This window comes from Myiozetetes cayanensis, unplaced genomic scaffold (assembly GCF_022539395.1).
Source record: "Myiozetetes cayanensis isolate MyiCay16 unplaced genomic scaffold, myiCay2020 scf3, whole genome shotgun sequence".
NCBI lineage: Eukaryota > Metazoa > Chordata > Aves > Passeriformes > Tyrannidae > Myiozetetes > Myiozetetes cayanensis.
The window spans coordinates 59,812,282-59,818,296 of record NW_026087521.1 but is presented as its reverse complement, the minus strand read 5'-3'; positions in this window follow the sequence as shown (position 1 = coordinate 59,818,296).

Genomic DNA, 6,015 nt, shown 5'->3' with positions numbered 1-6,015 from the left:
TCATATTTGTAAATAATTGACATCTTCTTCTGTATTTATTACACAAATATGCTTTGGTGCTGCAAATGCTGTTGTTAAATGTACTGTTTCTTTAGGCATGTTTGAATTTTTTTTTACTCTTTTTTTTTTTAAGATAGAGGAGTTTTTTGACTCTTGGCCAGAAAAAAAGATCAAACTCATTTAAATTGTCATAGCCTCTTTTCTGATTCTCAAAAACTTTACTTGTGGCATTTTCCATTACTTTTCCATTACTGGCAGTGGAAGAATATTTCTACCGGAAAGGGATTGCAGTGGATTTCCAAGCCTTACACTTTTATTTTCCACTTACGCTAGTCTAATTGTTTTGCTTTTAAAAGGCTTTTGCTTTTGTAGAAACTTTTTTAAACTGGGAATAGAACTTTAAAGCCCTCAAATCAAGCATACAGATCAGGGGTATTTATGAAGTATCTGTGCTGCTACCCTGTTTCGTTACATTTCTTTTTGTGTAACTTGTACAAATTGAACTGAGTTCTTAGTTTGAACTCAGTGCTGTAAACAGTTCTGTAAAGTGTTAGTTCACTGAAGACTTTCTTGTTTTTCTTTCTTTCTCTAGCTTTCTTTACACTTGAGAGAAAAGTGCTGTTGTTGAAGTGCAGGGAGTTTGAATTCACTCTTGTCTGGACCATGTTGCTCAATTTAAACAGACTGTAATTAATTTCTTTTATTATAAAGTGTTAGATAATGTTTCATTTCACATGCACTGTGATAGAAGAGTTATATTTGTTGCTGGGTATCTTTTGTTTAAGTGCCTTTTCATTATTCAAAATTTTGAATCAAAAAATATTTTTTCAGAAATTTGGTACCTGATTCTATCTTGTTAAACCTTTGTGCTGAAAGAAAAACCTGTAGATATTTCATTGAATTACTTTTATACTTGAAATAAACTTTGGAGGACTATGCCTTGTCTTTTTTTGTTTAGTTTAAAAGTATCGAGCTGTGTTGATTGCAGTTAAGTAGGCATTGAAAGTATCCCTTTAGATCAAAAGTAGCTTTAAAATAAATGCTGGATCTTCCTTGTTAAAGGGAAGTAGTTTCAAGTGAGAACTGGACTTAAACCCAAGCTTTTTCTAATGAAATCTTAACAGCATGTTAAGGAAACATCAGAAATGTGTTCTGTCTTCTTCAGCATGTTTTTTTGCATTCCTGCTCTGACTTGGAATTGGGAATTGGCCTGCAAGCTTTCAGTACCAGTTCATTGGTGACTAGGTACGTGTGCAGGCATCTCTAATTATCCAGTGGAGCATAACATCCCAGTATCCTAACTCTCTGTATGCTCAATTAAAAATAGGCTTTTTGGGGAGACAGAAGTCCTCACCTTCCATTCGAATGTATGTTTATTCTGTCAAACTGGGAAACTATTTGGGAAGATTTTAATTCCCTGTCTGGCACAGTGTCCTAGTAACTTAGACTTATGTTTGTTTGTTTGTCTGGCTGGATGCCAAACTATTAGTGTGTGGGGATTGTTGCCTCTGAAGGATTTTGTAATAATGTTGGCAACTCTGAGAAGGTTTTATTTTGCATTTTCATGGGAGTTTAGTTACCTTTATTATACTGCCTGCACTAGAGAAGATTCATTGCAGCCTTAAGTGTACCCAGTACAAACGACACACGGTTCCTGTCAAGAATTTAGTCTGGATTTTGTTCTGCACAATGATATATGAAGCTGACTTAAATGCTTGAGTGAATTCTTTTCAATAGGAAGTTATTGAATCCAGTGACCCATGATGTTTGTATTCCAAATATTTGGAGAAGTTTGCTTGCTGACCTTGTGCATCCAGTAAGTGAGAATGTCAGTCTTGAGTCCCAGTGGGTACAGCTACATCTCCTTCCTCTCATGACAAGGAGTGAATCTTAGCTCTGTGACTCATGTTTACATGGTGGCTTGTGCCAACTGTTTTGGTATGGCTAGGATCTTTGGGATAGAGTGGCCATGTACTTTTTGCCTGGTTCTTATGTTGGTTGGTTACTGTACAGCTCAGTAGCTGTCTTGAAAGCCTTTACTTTGCACTTAGGTCTGGCCTGCAGCCTGTGCTACACTTACTGCATAATTGCTGCATGCATCTGGCACTGAAGGCTCTGCCAGATGCTCTTAATCAGTTGCCATTTCTCTTGTTCCTTATAGTGCTGAAGCCACGATGCTACAGCAAGTGCTTGGCCTTGGATAGGCAAGATGCTGTGTGAAAACGGGCTGTGTTGCTTGAAGTGACAGATGTGAGCAGGAGGGCATTCCCTAGCATTGAAGGTGCCCATCACAGGTGTGACTTGTGCCCATTGTCGGGTTGTTGCCTGTACTTGAAAACACTTGCAGTGTGAAAGTCTCTGGTGGGGTTACTTTGTACAAACCATGGATCCTGTCATGGCTCTGAGAGCACTAATAGGTCTTAATGATCCTCTGTGTCCTCCACCCACACCTCCTGCTCGTGGGCCTGGGTTTGGGGCCTTGGCTGGTTGTGGTGTCTCCCTCGGGTTCTGGCCCCTGCCTTTAGGAGCTGCTGGTTCCTGCTGAGCCCTGGCAGATCCAGAACTGTAGGATGTGGTGTGGAACATCCTCTCTTGTTGGTGTCTGTCTTCTCCTTCCCGTTTCCTTCTAGGAAACTTTCCCTGTCAGTAGGAAGAGCTACCACTTCTATCATTCTTGTCTTTGTGCCCCGAGAGAGTCATGGATGAGCGTGAAAAAAATTTACATGTAATTTGCCACCCATTTTCAAAGACTAAAAGATGATCCACACTGCTACAGGAGACTGGTCAGCCAGCCTGACCTCTTTCTTTGGGACGATTATAGAACAATCCTTGAAGACATGACTACCAAAGTGCAGTAAAGAAAAAATTGAAGTGGTCAGATTGGATTTACAAAGGGTAAATCATACCTGCCCAACCTGATGGCCTTATGATGAGATGGCAGATTCTGTGGACAAATTGTACAAAATGTTGTTTAACAAGACTTTTTACATGGTTTCTCATAGTATTCTTGTAGCCAAATTGAGGAGAGTTAGGATAAGTGACCCGTGCAGTATGTGGAAAATTAGCTCACCAGCTGGGCTTGGAGGGATACTGTCTGTGGTCAGTGGTAAAAAGTCCAGCTAGCAACTGATCATTACTGCATTCTTAAGCAATTGATACTGGAGCTGTCATTACCATCTTCATTAATTAATTGGAGAATGGGATGCAATCAACTTTTGCAGGTTTGCATGGAGGAATGAAGGTCCTCAGGAAACTCAAGACTAACTTAGCGTGGGAGTTGAGAAAAGGCACGCAGTGTCTACCAAGAACATTTGCCTCCTCTTGCTCACTTCCAACAGGTAAAACTAGGGAGACTCAGAAGAGCTGGTTTCTAATAGTGTGATAAGCCATGGCCCTGAAGGATGTCCTGTCCAGGAGATGCCTACCTTTGGCTTGAGGCAGCAACGCCTGTGTAAAAAGGACTCACATCTGCTCCAGAGCCTGATAAGGACCCCCTGCCCTAACATCTAGTGATGTGATGTTCAAGAAGGTCTGTAGGGGTTGAAGTCTGTGTAACAGTGGCCATTTACTTCACATAATTGTCTTGACATGTTGTAAATCACACCTGCTGTCCTGCCATGTGTCCAGTCATACAGTGACCTGTCAACCGTGAATAGAGCAGTGCCTGAAGGAAAGAAAAAACATAACAACCATGCAGGGAAACGTGTATTACAAACTGCTGGGCTTGGAAACATGTTACTACCACATTTGGTATCACCAGTGCTTTCCTTCCCAGGTGTTGTAAGTAATCCTTTTTCCTACTGATGAATGAATGAGTCATTAACAGGAGTGCTAGAAAGGTGTGTGCTCTGTTTTCCAATCAAGAGTGATTTTCTTGATAACCTTGATGACCTAGGTTGTTATCTACATTCAGCCTTTATTTTACATATCTGATCCTATAAGCTAAGCCTTTAAACTTGGCTGTAGTGGCTACACTTACCTCTCCCTGTCGCAGTCCTTGTCTTTCTGCCTTCCTAGACCATGCCTTTGTGAACTCACTTCTTCACCTCCTGAGGCTTCTTGTTTAATTTACAAGGTTGCAATTATCACCTTCTTTTTTAAAATCTTTTTTTGATCTTCCTGGTCTCTGACTTGTCTTCTACTGCCTGCAAGCCTCCAGCCTGTTTTCATCCTGGCAAAGCTCAGTCTTTTCCTGACCTCTTAGCTCCAGTGCTGCCAGCTCAACCATGCAAAGCCTACCTCCGTCTGCACTTAAGCCAGACAGCTTTTTATTTTTATTTTGTTTGCTGTCTGTTCATCAGTATTAAGACTCCAAGGGGAAAGTGGTTCCCTGCTTCCTTCTCTTATGCTCATTACTGTAACATCTTGACAAGAAAAGCAAGGGAGAATGTTTACTTCCTCCCTGCATGCATGGGGTTTGCCCGTGGCAGTGGGAGCTTCTGGAGCACTTAGTTCTGAGATTCAGCAAGTCCCTTTGGGCACATGCAAGCATTATCAACATGGAATAATTAGTCCAGTGGCAGTTATCCTCAAGATATGTCAAGAGCTGTTATGTAGTTGGAATCTGTCAAGCTCCATAACAAATGCCCTTTAAACATAATTTGGGTTCAATGGTTTCAGTAGCACCATATTCAGCTGGTTGCTGTTATTTTAAACTGCTCTATGCAGTTCCAGTCTCCAGTGTATTACCATTGTAGTGATTTTGCCAGTATTGGAATCTCTTTGATAAATTGCTGTGACTCATAAATTGGCCACTGTCCATTCAGACAGCTGCTCAGAAGAAATTACCTGTAGTAGAGAAAGTGTTAGGGCTTCAAGAAGCAGCATTATGGCTACAAGGAGTACCTACAAGGAACAAAAGCCTGGAGACCATCTGCTCCACTGAATAAGCAGTCTGGATACGTTCCATAATTGTCACATGTTAACATGAAACCTCTTATTGTGGACATGCTGGCTTGACAGACCTGCGTAGCAGAGGAGCAGATTCAACTGCCTATTTCACCTGTGGGCATCTCCCACAACTACAGTATAAATGAGCAGCTCGGCAGGAGAGTGAACAGGAAAAGCTTTTCATAGGGAAACCTGATGTTGCTCCTCAGCATTTCTGCTTTGCACCTCATGCAGCTTACTATGGCTGAAACCTGTCCTGTTGTACAAGTACAGCCAAAGCAAATTGCTCCCCAGTAGGACCTTAAGCAGTTACAGGCAAGACTTAAACATGCATGAGTCCCTAAACCTTAAATTTGAAAATGTTGTTATGATAAAAGGATACTCTTTGTAGAAAGAGTATGGGAAAGAGAGCCTAAATAAAGGACAAAATTATGACATGCTTGGTATTTGGAGGCAACTAGGTATATCAATGAGTTCTAAAGGCTTAGTGGCTTTGTAAACTTTGCTGATTTTGTACTATTAATGTTGAAAGACATCTTTATAGTCTGCTATAACAACATATATTCTGGGTAAATCACTTCTGTGTCTCACAGACGTATCTTAAAACACTTCATCCTGATGCAATGAGCAATATGAAAGAGATGCTTAGTAATGACTGGATCTATTTGTGAACCCTACTCCCAGAATGCTTTAGACTCATATTCATTTAGCACTGAGATGATAGTGTAAAGAAAGGCTCTCAGGGAAAAAAAAGTGGAGTAAGATGAGAAGTCCCACTGCTGTCTGGCAGGGAGGCACTCTGTGCTGGTTAGTGCAAGCAGCTTTCAGCTTTTCTGTACTCCTGGGACGTTTTTGTGGCAAAGGAGATAAGAAACTGCAGAGTTGCTCTGCAATTTTGTGATGAGAACCTTCTTACCCCGTTGGTCTGTGTGCTGGGAACAGGAGAAGGGTCAAATGCATAGTCAGTGAGGATTAGACACGTTGCTATAGCTGCAAGTGCTGTTTCCTGTATATGGCTGGTCAGTGGTCTTCCTGGGATTTCAGAAGTCTGTTTTTGTAGCCATGTCTGCTTTGTCGCTCTTAGTTGGGGTACACATTCACAGTTAATTCTGATGTGGATACAAT